This window comes from Sceloporus occidentalis, unplaced genomic scaffold, assembly GCF_023333645.1.
Source record: "Sceloporus occidentalis isolate IW3139 unplaced genomic scaffold, rSceOcc1.0.p SCAF_77, whole genome shotgun sequence".
Classification (NCBI taxonomy): Eukaryota; Metazoa; Chordata; class Lepidosauria; order Squamata; family Phrynosomatidae; genus Sceloporus; species Sceloporus occidentalis.
Window position 1 is genome coordinate 4,123,045 of NW_028317057.1, and position 18,762 is coordinate 4,141,806.

Genomic DNA, 18,762 nt, shown 5'->3' on the forward strand with positions numbered 1-18,762 from the left:
GCCGGTTGGGGAGATTGCTCCAGAAGCAGGACCGGGACCCGGCGGCACTGTGCCGTCCCAGACCGGTCCCGTAGACCTCTTCAATTTTCTGTAGGAGGCGGGGCCTAGCGGGGTCACACAGAGTCATCCCGTAATCCCGTGGGAGCTGCAGCAAGCGCCTGCTGAGGCATCGTGGTGAGTGAAGTGCTTGAGTGGGTATATTAGTGTCTGAGTATCTAAGTGTCTGGGTGGGTAGGTAAGTGTCTGGGTCTGTATATTAGTGTCTGGGTATGTAAGTGTCCCCCTATATGCCACTCTGTCCCATTATATACCTTTTAACCCCCTATATGCCGGAGTGGCATATAGGGGGTTAAAAGGCATAACATGGGGCCAGCGGCGACTCTAGAAACAATATATAGGGGGGGGCACACAAGATACCACAGTCAAACTGGGGGGGCATTAATAATTTCCACCATTAAATCATACCACTGAAAAAACACACACACACACACACACACACATATATATATATATATATATATATATATATATATATATATATATTGCCAAAAGTAATGTGCTATGGAATGATACTTTTGTTATTGGACAATACAATACTTGATCATTCAACATGGGAAGCCTGAAGCCACAATTTAGTACGACTAATCCTTGAAAACCTTTAAACAACACAATACCTTAACTTTTCCACTAAATGATTTCAGGGCCTAATATTAGTCCCTGCTGCAGATATATATATAAATATATATATAAATATTAGACCCTGCTGCCGATAGCAGGTATAGATCAACACATTAACACACAAACCCAGCTTTGCATGTATAGATCAATTGAAATTCACTTGTGATCTCAGCATCAGACATACAAATCCTGTATTTGCAGGTATACAATAATAATATATATGAAATGTAGCATTGCAGGTATAGATCAAATCAATATATGGAAACAGCATTGCAGGTATTAATCAACTGAACAAGACATACAAACCCTGTATTTGCAGGTATACATAAAAAATGTATGGAAACATAGCATAGTAGATATGGATCTACAGAAGAACACACAAACCAAGCTTTGCAGGTACAGATCAATTGGAATTCACATAAAAACACGGCATTAAAGGTATATTTAAAACCCCCTAAATTACAGGGATAGATCACAGGTTGCACACCCCAACCGCGCTGCCCACATAGAACCTGGCCAGCACCCAGATAACACACATAAGATTTGCCATCTTTGTCCCATATACACCCTGCCTGTGCCATCCTGTTCCCCAAGGCTCAAATATCCTGCTAGTGCCATCTTTGCCCTTCCACAATTATACATCTATGATACACACAATCACATTAACTCATGCTCTCCCTCATTCAGACAATTCATCCATTTTAAGAAACTACACCCCTTGGAGCTTCAAATGAGGGGCTACATGTATTTCTAGGACAAAAGTTGAGTGCACAAATAATGATGGAATATGTCGCTTTGGCTTGAAAATATGTTTTTTCTAACCATAACGACATGTTCATTTGTGTCTTGCGCACTCCAGGTTTGTACTAGAAACACATGCAGCCCCTCATTTGATGCGCCAAGGGAAGTCGTTTTTGCAAATATGTACTTTTTGTGCCATAATTTAATTTCCTACGTGAGCAGTAATGCCACGTCAAGGCTTCAACCCTAATTACTGATCATTCACACGCCTTTCATATCTCCATTCACTCACAGAAGCACACGCCATTCTTTCAATACATTTACTCACAGTAGCACACACCATTCTTTCCCCTTACAATCCCAAAGAAATGATGGTAAAGATCATTTGGTAAAGTGAAAAAATCACTTTTACAGCAAAAATAAGTTTTGCAGTAAAAATGCAAGGCGCTCCAGGGATGATATGGTTACTCACGTACCGCACAGGCTAAATGGCTGATTTTAATAATATTTGCAGTTCATCAGGATTTCAGAAATTGCCTCCCTCTACCGTTGGCTAAATTTAACCCAATGATCAAAGGGATCATAGGATTAAAAATTAGTATCGGCCATTTTTAAAAAGGGAATGTGACTTTTTATAGCTATATGATCGCTGTGGTAACATTGGCTACCACAGTGATCATTTAGCTAGAATACTTGAACTTTTTTTTTTTTTTAAAGTTAAACTACTTTATGTTTAAACAATTTAATTTGGGGGTCTCTAGGCAATTTTGATCTTTTTTTATCTGCCTCTAGAGACCCCCAAATCATTTTTTTTACATTTTTATTTTTTTTAACTTAATAGTTTTTATTCTTTTACAATCTATATACCGTTGGAAAGGTGAGGCAATTACCTTTCCAATGGTATGTAGCTGCTTAGATGACTGAAATACAGGCATCTAAGCAGCATGCCCCCATACCTCTTTAACTGACAATTGTCAGTTGTTAATAAAGTTGCGGGGTGACGTCATCGCGTCATTGCGCGAGACGTCACCGGGCAGATCGGGTGGCCCCGGTGATGCCCTTCAGTGTGAGGGGCAGATCCCCGGGGTAGGTGGTGATGGAGGTCCACAGACCTCCATCAAGGTAAGATAGTGCTAGTGACGGCATGGTGCCGTCGTTAGCACCTGATTGGGACTGCTAGCAACGGCACCATGCCCCCCTGTAGCGACGCCACTGCATGGGGCAGAGTGGCATATAGGAGGGTAAAAGGCATGGCTGGGGGCAGATGTGCATAACTGGGGGCAGATGAGCATAACTGGGGGCAGGTTGGTAATTAAAAGGAAATTAAAAACAAAAAATTGTTTACATGAATTAATATTTACTAGTAAAACTTTTTTCCTATAAGGTCGTCTTATAATCAGGCTTTTTCTTTTTTTTCCTAAATTAATATTCAGATTTTGGGGGGTCGTCTTATAATCGAGCAAATACGGTAATTGATTTTAAAGAGCCCTAGACTGAATGTCACAATGGGTATATGCCCAGCCCCCCACTTGGGGTTGCCTGAACACCAGTAGTTGTTTCTGTATGCAACCCTCTTTAGGGAAAGACTGGACATTATACACTGACCATGTTATCAACAAACCTTGTTTGTAGACATTATATCTCTAGGACATTGATCTGAGCTTACATCATGGACTGAAAGGTACTAGCTCTTCCATGCCTACAAAAGGGTTGACAAAGAGGAAAGAAGGTATTGGGGTGATTTATTTACTTGAACAACATGCCTGGAGAGGCGACATTGTATCTGCAACAAAAATATGTGTAAAAGCTTGAAATTCTGTGTAAATACAACATTCTGTTGCAGCTTTAGGCACGGTGTCTTTCATGCTGTAGCAGTTCCTTTATAAATCATCCCACAGACCTGTAGTTTTGTCTAAAAGTTGTTAGAAAAATCCATTCCTGTTTCCAAATGCAGTTGAATATATTTGAATATATATGCGGTAACCATGAGCATGGAACTCTTCTGAAAAATATAAACTGATCTGTTTCATGGTTTGATAAAATTTTAATAATATAGATTCACATACATTTGGTACCAAAACTAATGCAAAAATTGATTTAAAATTAAAACGACATTAAAAGAATAACCAAAATAATTTTCTAATACACACTGTCTCTAAACACTTTTCATTCACCACAACAGTAATCCTGGTTATATCTCTATTACCATAAATAAATTAATTATTCCATCAACTCATTATGCTAGGTTACAAAGATTAATTAACAGATAATCTTTTAGGATTTTCAAGATGCATTCGATGGCCCAGAGGGTTAAATTACACCATTATAACTGCAGTATAAGATTGCATTTGTTTAATAATGCTTGGTTGTTTATTATGTTTACTGGTTATCTGTTGATTGTACTGTAATGTTAGTATATATAATGAATTTCATCAAGGTTTCTGTTTTCTGCATCTGTTTCCATTTATAAGTTTTGACATATATATTAACATTATACAATGAGACTGTCTTTTTTGCAGAAAATAAGCAAAAATAGTTTATAGCATACCAGCAAAAAATGTTTCTAAGCAGGTGGAAAAAATGGTGTGTTCTTATCAAGTCATCAATATTTCTCACATTTCTCACATGTCTAATTATTCATAACATGGGTGAAAACTCCATTATCCATTCACCACAGAGCATAAGAAAAATAAGTGGTGACTTATGATAAGAAAAAGCAGTTACAGCAGAAATTCTAGAATCACTTAGCTCTTAGATACTGCTTCCGAATATGATGCAACCAGATGGAGCTAAACATAAAATGAGGTTGAGCTGTCACAGATAACACTGATATCCAAGATATTATGCAGCTGTTATAGAGTTTACTACATCAGTGAGTCCATGAAATTCTATTGTAGTCAAATAATCTGAGAAAAGGATGTGATTTGTAGAAAAGATGAGTGATTGTTATGGAAACTTATGTTAACTACATAATACAAAAAAAGGTGGATGGGTGTAATAGACTGGAGACGGGACATCAATTTTGTAGAATGACATAGTAGTTAAGAAAGAAGGTGAGAGCACCATTAGCAGCCCAATAACATAAATGTGGGGTGGCAAAAAAGAACAAACATATGGTCCATTTAAGTTTGGGAATGAGTCCAGAATTACCACAAGTAACAGACGATTTTATGTGTCTGGATTCATGGGGGAAATAGAGAACAGTATATAACAGAAGCTAACAAAACTAAGGTATACCAGCCATAGTAAAAGCTTGCGTAAATATGGTACCATCCATATTTAGTCAGAAAATCACCTAAAATCATAGTACATCAGTGGAACTGAATTCATGAATAGTTACACTGCTGAAGTTAAATGGGAATGTGGTGACTGTTCTCACAACAAATACATATTCATGTATTACATTACTGCTTTAGCGTGATTAATGAATGGTGCTAAAAGGTTTGATCATGCATTTCAGTATTATAATATGTTGTATCATTGTTATGTTCCCAGGGGTACACATAACTCCCATTAGTACACTTAGAAAATAAACATTCTTTACTATCCAAAGTTAAACTGAATCCAAATCTACATACATAGTGTAAAGCTAGATGACTTACTGCTTTGGCAAGACAATAGTGTTTAGCAAGTAATTCTTCCTGGAGGCGTGAAGAGGTGACCGACCCACACGTCAGGAGGTGTTGCTGGTTGCCGCAAGCTACCTTTCCCTGCACTCCCATCTTCCCGCTTCAAGTTTACATGAGCGAGGAGATTTCTCCTGCGACATAATGGATTCAGACTATGTGGGCCTGGTGAACTTAGTGACCTGAAAAACCTGGTGGACTGAAGTAGACACAAAGTGGAGCTGATTAGCGTGCAAATTAGTTAGCAGTGGCAGACCCTCCTCAAACATTGGGATGATTTTTTCATGTGGGAATGCGGTGCCCTTTTTTACGAACAACTTAACCTTAGTTTCATCTGTCCACAAGACATTTTCCCAGTAGCGTTGCGGAGTGTCAAGGTGTTCTTTGTGAAACTTCACGCAATCAGAGACGTCAAATTGGAATGCAGAGGCTTCCTCCGTGGTTTTTCTGCCATGTTATTTTGTACCCTTGGCGTCTTCTTGGCTGGGTGCCCACTTCTAGGGAGTAGCCACAGTACTAAATCGTCTCCCTTTATAAACAATTTGTCTAACTGTGGACTGATAAATATGTAAATTGTTTCAGATTATTTTGTATCCCTCTCCAGCTTTATGCAAATCAACAATTTTGTTTGTCAAAGTACCTCTAAAACATACCTTCAATCCCATCGCATTGATTGGATTTAATAAGTTTTTGTTGAAGTGATTAGATGCTTTTTCCAACCCACACTTTGAATGTTTGAATGGTGTATACAATATGGGCAAGAACGATACAATAATTTCTGTCTTGTTAGTGAAAATGGATTGTGTTTGTTCATAATTGTATTTTATCATATTCAGATTTTATATTTTAAAGCAGGTAATTTCAAAGTGTTCACTTACTTTTTCTTGCCACTGTATGTACTGTATTCCTTAATATATTAGTGTGTTAACACACAATGTTGTCAATAAGTGCTTTATATGAGCACCTGTGCTTATGATATTCTATGAAATTGTTTAAAAAAACAAAAACAAAAAAAGTAATGCTCCCTCATATGTCTTTGTAATAAACTATAACAGGAACAAGTATAATTATACCCAGAAACTACTTGGCTATACTTAAAGGCTGGGAGTATCGAAGTTGACCACAGGCCTTGGAAGCAGGCTTTAATCTCCAGGTGGGAGCAATGAAATTTGGCACTGGTTCTTTACCCCTTGTTTCCAATCTCACCACTTTACCAGGAGCTAGCCATGCACCATGTGTAAATATCACCACCGCCATAACTAGGAACTAGGTTTGACCCAGAAGAGGAAGTGCTCCAGGTAGCCTGCTGTGGGAAGTTCCTGGTTATGTCCACCTTCTTACTATGAGGATGCACACATTTTATCTAACAAAACAGGACAGAATTTTGCTATAGTGTCTCTTGTGAAATGTTGTCAGGGTGGATCATACTATGCATGAAGCCTGTAAGACATATAGACAAATCCCTATGGGCTGCCAGGTCTAGGCTAAATTTTGACTTGCATAAAACATCAATTTACTTAACCTGAGCAAATAAGCTCAGAGACTGGAATTTGGTGATATATTTACATTTAAAATGCTCATGTGCAACCAACACCCAACAGAATTCAGTGCCATCTATGGCAAAGGAGCTAATAGATGGCAAATACCTAAATTGAGACTTTACCGGATCCCCAGTGGAATAATAATTTTATTTAAGCTTTACTTAAAGTTGCCCAAACTTTAGTGAATTGAGTTCTATTTGTCATTCTGTGACATTAAACTAGACACATTAGCAGGGGTACTGGAAAATGTACAGCCAACTTGACAACTAGAAGCACGCTGTATGTAGTTAGAGACACATAGGGGCTCATTCACAGAGCCACCCACAACTACCCAGTTGACTTACAGGTAGACAGTTGTATTATATTATTATTGTTTCAATCATTTAACCCCCTCCATCCAACAGGAAACTGGATTTAAGGAGGATGAGAGGCAAGGGATGGACTCTGGGTGCATTGACAAAAACAGCAACAAAACAAGCAGGACTGGATAAAGGAAATATTTAGCCCTTCAATTTGTTCCAAAGCATAAAGAAATCTATACATGTGTGGAGCATGTTGATGTAGCAAACCTTTTTTGTGCCAATCCTGTGATGGAAAACATAAGCAAAATTGCAAAAGGTGTGCAAAAAAATGCACAGTTATCATTATTTTAGATGAGGTTTTAGGGAAAATAGCTGCAAGTAAAGTGTTACAATGACCCTTGTGAAATAGCCTAGATCGTCTGCCTTTCAGAAACACATACTTTTTTGTAGGACAGTTTTGTAATCTGTGATCACTATTATAGCTACAGAGTCAGCATCCCGGATTTAAAAAACATGTTTGGAAACAGTAATTACCCCGTGATTAAAAACAAGTTAAAATCCTAGGCATATGATGCTTTTTCCAAAGTCAGGACAAACATTTGTATATACAGAGTAACATAGTTTTAGGTTGAAAAACAACGCAAGTCCATCAAGTTCAACCTTGCCATCGATCAAGAAAGAAGCAAAAAAAAACACATTGAAGCTATTTTCTATTTAATTATCTGGTCCATATTTAAAGGTATCTACTGGATTTGATAGAACAGCATCTGTGGGTGGTATTCTACATCATTATTGTTCTTACTATAAACAACTCGTTTCGCTGCTTAAAATGAAATGCATTTCTTCAAGTTTGAATAAATGACTACTTGTTCTTTGCACTGTCCTATTAATAAAAAGATGATCAGAAAGTATCTGGTATTATCCCTGTTCGTATAACGTTATCATATCTCCTCTAAGACGCTTTTTTCTCATGCAAATTCAACTTTTCTAGCCTTGCTTCAAAGTGTTCTACACTTTTTCAAAACTCCATAATGTCAGGCGCCCACACTGCACTGCATATTCAAGGTGCCTTCTTACCATTGACTTATGATATATAGAGACCAAATAATATTTTCCTCCCATGGGTCAATATCTTTTTTATGCATGGCATTATCTTACAGGGCCTTGCAGACACTGAACACTCTTGCTAAGGTTATTGTCTATAATTTTCCCCAAGTCCTTTTCATTCAATGATTTTCCTTACACAACTCCATTTAAGGTATATTTTATAGATTTATTTTTCCAATATGCATAACTTTGTAGTTGTCAGCATTAAATGTCATCTCCCAGTTATCCGATTACTTTGCAGGGAAGTAATGTTTAGTTCAGAATATATTCATTTACCTAATTTTGTGTCATCTGCTAACACTGTCACATGACATTCGACAACTACAGCAAGATTATTAATAAAGATATTAAATAACAATGGACATAGGACTGAAACATGAGAAACTCCACTGAACTCTATGTTTAAGAAAGTTTTCAATATAGGTGCAAAAATGTTGCTTTAGCCTATCGCTTTTAACTTCTGTTACCTTTTGGCTCAACTGTAGGTGATAATTAGTAGAGAAGACCTATTTAAGTAGCCTGTATGAGACAGTTAGGCAGCCACACCGTGTGCTGAGAGAATGCGTTAAGATAAAGAGCTGTACAAGACTGGTTGGAAAGAGCTTAGCTGTCCAACACAGTAGTGTGGATTATGTATAGTTAGAGCTCTAAGTGAGATCTAGGCATTATTTTTTATCGTATTTTTTTGTTTATTGATATCTGATACAGCTCTACTAAAACCTGTTCCATTAAAGTTACATTTTACATTTGTTTCAGCCTTTCTTTGGGAGTACAAGATCCTTTAACAATCCATAGATGTCACAGTATACAAAGGCAAAAAAAAATATTTTAAACTTCTGCTTTCTGCTGAGCTTCTTTTTCAACTCAGTTTAGACTGGGCCAATGGTTTACTCCCTTAGTCTTTTGTCATTATGTATTTAAATAAAAATGTTTGTCTTGCTGTCATTGGGTGTGCATTTCTTATAACCTAACCATTCTAAATCACTCTTTTCCAATTTTTGTTAGCACTGTCATTGTATTTTTATAAATAATGCTGCTGATCCCATTGATTTATATGTTTTAAATGCCATTCTTTTTTTTTCCTTAGTTATTCACTAACTATTCTATTATGCTAAATTGGTTTTAATGTGCTTCTTTTATATTTGTTACCCAAGGAGATTTGCTTATAAGTATTTTTCGTTAATGTTACTTTGAAGATACTCCACTTCTCTTCCATGTTTCTTCCTGCAAACAATTCATCCCAGTCAATTAGCTCCAGGGATGCCACTAACCTGTTGAAGTTGGCCTTCCAAAAATTCAGTGTTTTCTTGGGTTCTATGTCACCATGTCACTGTTCGCCAAATGATCCTTTATTTAATAACTGCTATGCTACTAGTTATCACTAGATCCAGAAAGGCATGTAGTCATTTAACAGTTTAAAAAAATTGATGCCCTTTGCTGAACTACTTGCCCTGATATTCCAGTCAATTTCTGGGTAACTTTCAGATGTCACTCATACCATTAAATATAATTACGGACTGGATATCTCTCAGAGATGTACATGTGGGAAAAAAAGGAGAAGTAAACATGGCATAATACCCATATATATAGGGGTATATACATGGATGGTATGTATACTAATACATACCATACAGAGTGTATATATATATATTTTTTTTTTTTAATATATATATATATTTGTATATATATATATATAACCCCTACCCCCCAGAAACAAATAGCAATCAGAGCAGCAAAATATATCCATTTATTAAAAATCATCATTATAATACATACAAACAACGGTTAACCTTACTATACGCCATGTATTAATAATCTAAACTCAAATATTTAACTTATCCTAAAATCATATATAATATGAAATTGCATAATATATGTTTAAGGAATCCAAATATCATACACAGGAATAGTTATCATCTCACACTGTCATGTATAATATATTTGAAATCAAACCCAATTATGTACAGGCACTTTGCCGACCACTGTGTATAATTATTGTAATTGGAATTGTGAAGGTTTGTTTGGTTTCTTCATTTTCTGCTTTTTTAGATTTGTATTTTTTTTGTTCAGATTAAATGAGGTGGGAAAAAATAATACAACTGAAATCAATCTATCATAAAAAGAGTTTTTCTTGAACTTTTTCAGTACTGTTCTTCTTGAATGTTGGGGCACAGTCGATGGGTTCTAGTAACACAGTATACTTCTAGATTCACTATCATAAATTTCAACACTGGGATTTAAAGCAACTGAGAAAAAAAATATCTGCCAACAAAAACAATGTTTCTTACCAGGTCTAACGTCCTTTTTTACAAATAATGCATGGAAGGACACGGAAGGTGAAAAGCTGCATACAGATATGACAGCCCAAATGTAATTTATCTTTATTAGCTTGCAGAATATCCATTATGTGTGCTGCTGGCTGTAAATAATTTATAACCTCAAATCTGAACACCTGTATGTTGTTTCGGAACTATAAACTCCCATCTTAAGGATAAAACCTGTAAAAAGTGCATTATTTGAAGCATTAGAACGGTTTCCCTAACACAACAGAGCAGATGTAGGGCAGTTTGAATAAAATATATGTTTTTTTACATCTGTTACCATCACTGTAATACGAGATTTTCCAAACTTCCAGGCATTTTCCTTATGTCAATTTGAAATAATTCTGTATTGTCAGAAAGAAATAAGCAGGTAAGAAACAAATTTAAATATACATTCCATATGTACTCCAGGCTAAACAGTAAATCAATAACATATGTCAGTTTTCTGCAATCACAAATGGATCTGCAGCGAAATAATTCAGCTCATACAACTGAGCTGCGAACATAAGCGGATATCACGGAGTTCAGAATCAGTGGGGTTGATTCGCTAAATGCTGAGTTGATCTTTTTATGCTAACACTGGTGAAGTGCATTAAAAGTGGTTACTTAGATTTGTGGTGGGATATTGGCCCTATCCTCTTTATCTCTGCATTGGCAACAAAAGTATTTTCCATAATTGTATTTTATTTTAAAATTCTACTGGGAATAAATTAAAAGAAAGTGTTTAGAGGTCCGACCCGCCAACTCGTCATAATATCAAAAATGTAAGTGAACTGGCATATTCCAAAAGGTTGGTTTTCATTACCAGCTACTAGAAAATATTGTCAATGGGCACCAAATATGACAGTCTAAGCCAACGCAGAGTTTTTATTTGTTATGAGTACCTTGTATGAATAGCAGTCTCCCATTAACATTGAAACTCTGCCATAACTGGACCCTAAACTCAATTACATTAGATCAGAGTACGTAGACTGTCTGTTTCAGCTCTCACAAACACACTAACAATACAGTTGTAAAATAAATATGCTGAGCTAGAGTACAATTTTTATTCCATTTATTCTAACTATCCCAAATACTAGGGGTTTTATGTTTCACCCATTTTCAATGGTGTCACATTATGGCTCTGATTTCTCTGAGATATGTGATCAATTGTGATTAAGTTCTGTGTTGTATTGGTTTTATTTCACATTTTATGAAAAGAGTTGAAGCATGACACTCTCATTTTGGCGTTCAAATGTCATAAGTCAAAATAACAGCATGAATATAACCGTAGAAGCTAAAACCAACCAATGCCTTCCTGTAGGAGAGAGCAAACTGTATAAGCAACCCTTACAGGGAATGTTTTTTACTTAAAGATTATATATGTAATATTTGGAATTCCAGTTAATAGGATGTCACATTTTACAACTTTCCAACACAACTCAAAGGATTGAATTATAAGTCACCACTTATTACTTATACCATAGGATATCAATGCATAAGATATAGGGTTGCATATAAAAAGTGACATTGGTAAAAAGTTGGGAAAGTGGCCTTATCACCCTAGCAACCAATGGAAATCCAACTAAAATCAGTCGCTGTTAGTATAACCTTTTCAAATTTGTCCCAAGAATTATACATAACCGTGCTGCTTTGGAGAATTACATTGGCAATAGAATAAATAAATATATGTGTTTAATAGAACCATCTATGTTCTTCATAGCCCATTTCTTCAGATAATCTACAGTTTATTTTACCTAACCATGTAACAGTTTATAATAAATGTAATCTGATTTGCATGGATCTTCAAAATTCCCCAATATCTTAGAACTGAACCCATATCTGTATGATGGCTTGTGCTTATAATACCAGAAGTCCTTATAAAATCACACATCAAAGATTGAGAAAACGATGCGGCACAACACAAACTCCTGTAGGTGAGAGAGACTTTCAAATACTGAATCCATTTTAATAGCAGAAGAGGAAAAAAAATCCCAGTTAAAACTGCTCAAATTTGAGAAGATTAGGAAAGTGAAATAAATCAGGATTTGCTTCAGTGAGCTCTGAAAAATTTAGGAGTTTACCGTCCTTTTATAGTGACACTAGGCAATATAATCATGAATACCTAATAGATATGTATTTAAAAGTAGAGTCTTCAAATCTAGTAATCTAGGGCGATGTTCATATAAGGTTTTTAAATATAGAGTATCCCATATAAAGCTTTGTAATGTTACTTCTTATTTTTATTCCATAATTAAAATAATTTACCATCAGTTTAATACCCCTGACAGCTGAGTCTAATAGGCTTGTCATAAAAGATACCTGTGCTTAAAACATTACAGACTTATTTTTAATAGTATTAGTTATTTGTCGTGTTTTTTTTTCTTCTTTCCAACTTGACATAATTTAGCTCACACTAGCCAATTCCTACCTATATTCTTTTTAATAAATGCTTGATTAATAATGGCTTGATTAAAACATTAAGCTTGATTCAAACTTAAGCTTTATTTGACAATTTTTTTTGTGTTACAAAATGTTTTTTACCTTAAGCCTCTACATTGTAAAAGGCATCTCAGGGGAACATTATTTAGCTTTGAACAAAAAGCTTTGAACAAAATACTGCGCAAGGAAAATGCTTGATAACTTCCAATTTGACAATGCTACATCTAATACCAGTAGAAGACTGAAGCGCTAAGCTCTATTTTCTTGAGTATGTATACCTGGCCAAAAGGAGACAAGAAAGCCTCCGCTAAAGTCTCAATGGTAGTGGGAGCAATAGATAATTGTCTCTGTTCCATGTACACCTCCAAGCATTCTAAATTAGTTGTTGATAGAGCCAGGTTATAATTCTATATGGTGACTATGGTGTAACTAGTGCTGTATTTACCTTTGGGGCTGCCCTAGGTGTGACCTAGGGCAGCACCACCAGTCCCCTCTACTTCTATGGTTTGCATAAAAGGCGCTACATGCTTTTAAGGAACAGAGCCCTGAGTTATGATGTCATATCCCAGCATTATGAAGCAGGGTATTTTGATGAAGTCTATGAAGGCTGTGCTGAGTCGGCACAGCATCCATAGGATAGGCCAGTTGAGGAGATCAAAGATCTTCCTTGTAACCAGTCCATTGTGAGGCAGGACATCTGAGGGGTTATTGGCTTGGTCTGTCTCTTGGTTTTGTACCAGGGGGACTGCCTCCCCCCTGGACTTGCCACCGTAGGCCTGAGCTTTATCAGCCTAGGCCGGCATATGTCACCAGGTGTCACTGGTTTGCACCCTGTGATAGATTTCTGTATAATGATCGCCAGGTGTAAAGATAGTCTGAGGCTCAGCAGTAAGCCGGCCATTAGCAGATATCGCTCTCAGCTAGTAATACTTATGGCTGGTTACAACACATCAAGCAACCAAGAATCTACGTTGGAGAATGAACCATCTTACTAACCACCAGGAAGATGCATTTATGTATTCGCCCACATATTGTGTGTCTGTATTCTCCTGTGTGAGTTTTATTCTCACACATAGCTTTTCATATCTCATCCATATTTAGCTCTCAGACTCCTGTAGATAATACTATATAGTATTCCATGAGTCAAGCAACCTTGAATGTTCTTGGTTTTACATGTGCCATAAATGTAATTAATTCTTCTTTTACCTAAATATAATAATATAATTATCCTAGAAGATTTTATATATAAAGTAATACTTTTTCAAATAAAATACCCTCATTAATACATGTCTACATCTAAATTTTAAAAATAACCTAACACATAAAACATGCTATAAACTAACATACAACAAAGCTAAACCAGGCTGTTTTTGAAACACCAGGGAATAAGACAGAAATGTGATAAAACCTGCCAAATCAGTACTTTATTATTATACGCTTCCCAATAGACATGATGGAAATGTGACAATCATCCAGAAACAGATGTATTCTCATAGTGAATTAGTATGTTTTTATAACAGATAGATGTTCTAAAGGGCACAATGAAGCTTCCCAATATGGCAGCTAAAAATATTTTTATAATCTTACATAGTTAGTTTGTTTAAAAACACAAATCTATGAAGTATAATGATTCTAAATAAGCATTTTTGTCAGAAGCCTAAACATTAATAAAATATTGTCTTCTTAATAAGAAAAATAAATAAGTTCTAAAAACAATCCATCTAGAATATATCTAAACAAGATCACTTTTTGTAGAATATATCTGGGGGACTAATTTATATGCCAATAGGATAACCTTTCTAAATGTGAAATCTAGCAGTAGTATTGTATGATCTGCATCTGGAAATTAAGAAGTTAGGAAAATTTGCAAATACCCTTTTTTGTGTAACTTTTAATATATTTTGTAGCCATACCACCATTCTAGTCTACCTCCTTCCCAGAATAATAAGGTTAATGTCACAGAACCAGGGCTGCTGCTTGTACAGGGTCAGCTTCATCTAGAATCCCAAAGTCCTCTTCAGCCCAGCCTCAGTCCTGAAGGGTCTTGTATCGTCAATACAAAGAGCTTTTGTGTGCTCCCGGGGTTGGGTAGGTCCTGGGTCGCTGGGTGTCAGTGAAGCAGCAGTCTTTCTGCATATGCCCCACCTGGTAACAGGTGAAGCATCGCACACTATAGGCTCTGGCTTCTGGGGTGGTTTGGGTACCCAGGGTGACTGGTGGATGGAACACTGTGCGAGGTGCTGAAGTGGCTGAATTAGGGTGCCAAGGTTCAAGAGGTGGTGAGTCTCTGGCATGGGGTGTTATGTAGCGGGCAGGACATTTTGGCTCCAGTTGTACTGACCTCCTAGGGTCCACAATCAGGTCACCAAGCATAGCAATGCCAATATAACTCTAAATCATTGTTTTCGGGGTGATCCCAAGGTGCTCCCTCTCCCAACCGCCCCACCACCAGTGGTATATTTGTGCAAAAGAGTGCTCTGGTGGGGCCAGGGGCATCCAAGATATTTGGGGTAAAAGTCCTCTGCAGCCCCGGGTTCCGTGACAGTTAACATAGGGTGCCTTTGAGCCCCTCAAGGTGGCTCTTCAAGTAAGGTGGGTGAATGGCCATGTCTCCAGTCCTTCCCCTCCACACCCCAACACAGGTGTCCTGATTTGGACTCTTGAACTGAGTTAGTGTCTTCTAGACACTGACTAAAGTAAGGCTTCATGACTCTAAGTCCTCAAGAGTGGCAAACAGGCCACACTTTTTTAATTAAAAAAAAGTTACAATAATTTATATAAACAATGACAAATAGGATTATGTGTAAAATTCTAGTGTTATTGTAAAAGCACTCTTAATTACCATAGCAGCCAAAAGAAAAAGTTTAATCTAGAAATGTAAAAAAATCTCGAACAGCACCAGACAGTGATAAAAACTATATAGCTTTATCGCTATTCCCTTAAAAAGGCTATCTTACTAAACCAGTTAAATGTATTTTAATTTTTTTCTACAAAGCAATCAACAATTGTATGACGCCACACTCCTTGAAGAATTGCAAAAAAATAATTTATTGACAAGAGCAACCCAGGGTGCTTTCATAGAACTAATGCACTGTAACATTGTTGACATACATAACTGCAAAATAAATTAGCCAAGCGGTACAAAGATGAAATCCAAGGGAAGAGTTCTTTTGTGTGTAGAGGAACAGCTGCCGATGTTGGAGAAAAAGGTACCTGGGAGACAGTATCTATGTCTAATTATGAAAAAAATTTAAGTTTGAGATTTTAAAGCAAACAAGGAAGAGGAGGCAGAAAAGTAAATGACAACATAGGCATTTTGAAAGCCTTTTTAATGAATATACATTTGAGATTCCTGTATGAATTACTACTAAATAACACCATTAATGTAAATTAGCTAATAAAAAAACAGCTTTGTTTTTCCTGGAACAAGAAGGACTTCAGAAGATGCATTGCACTAATTCTGTTTAGTATGCATCACGTCTAGGGTTTGAGAGTTTTGCATGGACTCCAATGCATTTTACTGCATGCACATTCAAGCAAATATTCTGTAGTTATTGGAGTTGGAAAACATGGTATGTTGAAATTTCATGTCATATTTAATGTAAAACTCAAATCAGCTGTTGATCTGAACAAAATGAAGAAAAAGGAGCATTCTATAAATGTTTGAAAGTAGGTAGTATAAATGCATAGGTTAGGAAAATGGTAAAAAAACAAAATAACTTTCAAGCAATTGGATAGCCCAGCGAGCACAGTTGGATTTATAATCAGGAAGTGGAGGCTGCATCGCATTACTCAGCGACTGAGAAAAAGAAAAGTTGTCCCCCAAAACCCTGCACTCAGACAAGAAGAAGACTCGTGAGTAGTGCCAGATTAAACCCCTTGAGTTTCAGTTTTAGTCTTAAGTTGCAAAAAAGTTCCAGTTATTGCATAAATTGTGCTTAAAATTAATATTATCCTAGTCTCTAGCAGTGTAAAATTGCTAGCAAAGCACATTTAAAAATGAAACAAACAGTGGTTCAAAATGTTTTAAATCAGTCCATGGAGCAGTTGCCTTTGTGCCCCACTTGCCATTCCCTGCAAGCTGCATTTGGCCGTGTGTACTCCCTAAAAGCTGTTTGGAGTTAGCCCTGCCTCCTCCACAGAAGAGAGGAAGCTCCAGAGAAGCCTATACTGGGAAGTTCCCTGGTATGCCTACAAGTACCGTTCCTCACAACACCCTAAATTTGAACAATAAATATCCCAAATATCCTACTGTTATTACAGAACTATTTTACAGAATGCAATTTCCTGTGAAACTATCTAAACGGCAAAGTATGTTTGATTCCATTAGGACCACTCCATGGGGTACACAAGTTTGTAATATAAACCAGACAGATTTTATAGAGACATGTTGCACTTTTCTCTGGGTAAATTTCATTTTGCTTGTATTTATTCATAGATGTAGTATAACTATCCCGTGTCTTGTTGCTGAGCTCAGTTTGCCAAAGTGTATGACTTTTGATATTCAACTTTCTTCAGCAACCTCACCTTGTTAGTAAATTTGGCTGTTTCTCTCCCAGTTTTATTCCTCCAACACAGCTGTTTCTGTTAATGATTGCGTTCTAACGTCCATATTAAATTGATGATCATTAGCACCTGTTTGGTGTGATTGTTTCATTATACATCTAACTATATGCCTACAAAATCCCTGACTTTGAACAAATGTTGAGCAAGGGTGGTCACACCAAATATTATTTTGATTTAGATTTTTCTTCTGTTCTCTTACTTTGCATTTATAAACATAAACTATCTTTTGAAAGCATTCTTGCTTTACAGCATTTTTATTTACATGTATACACACGCGCATAGATAATGTCTTTCTGCCTTTATAAAAATTGGTTTGCTGACCAGACTGATGAGCTCACTCCTTTTGCTTTGTTACTTTCGGTACTGTATTTAAGGCATGCCTGATTTCATGGATAGCTAATTATGAGTTTATATGCCTACGCGCTACATGCTGAATATCAATTTTATTCCAGTAAAAGAACTGGAAATTCATAGAATCATGCTATTCATACAATATAATACATGCACAACAGCAAATACATCTGTACGAGGGTAAACCAAAAAGATAAATGTTCAGCACTGAATACTGATCCATTAGAAATGGGCACCGATTACATTGGTGTGATTTAAATGTAAATTCTCTTGAGCAAAACAGAACTGTTTCATGCACAGTAACATAAAAGTGTAACAGTGTCTTTTAAACTAGCCAATTTCAACATATTTTTATAAACACTCCAGATGCCATAATTTATTCATTACCAGTCATGTCACATTGCTTCACAATCACGGTCTCATATATTTTTTTATAGAGTGGAAGAGCATTCTTCTATGACTGACAACAAATGCAATTTAGATATATATTGTATCTCCTTACAGCTATACTATGTATCCAGTATCGTGTTTTTAGGGTAACTGCTGGGTGGGGAGGGGGTCCTGATCATTTTACCTAAACTCCACATACTTTTGTCCATTTCTGCTAATGACACTCATCTTATGACTCCTACAAAGGGATTGGGATATATATATATATATATATATATATATATATATATACATATTCCCTCCAGCAAATCCTAGATTTTGCCACACATTTTCCTTTACTACCACACTTGAGGCAGATTCAGTGTGCATTTACCTGCTGGATACACACAACCATACACGCCAAAAGTGTAAAGGAGTTGCGTATGGTACTGTGTATCAGGCAAGTGGCTATGCATAGACCATTTGTTAACCACTGGGCTTAAAGTACCAGGATCAATTTTTAAACTCCAGTCATCATCACCATTAGATAACGGATTACCACCTATTTGTAAGGGGCGAAAGAGGAGAAAGTCTTTACACTTTGCTCTGGAATACATGTTTTATGGAGGAAAGACTTCTTTTAAATATTTTTTTGTAAAGGTGGCCATGCATTGGGTACACATTTTAGATTAAATGATAGATGATCTTAAGGACCAATTAGGATTCATATAGGATTTGT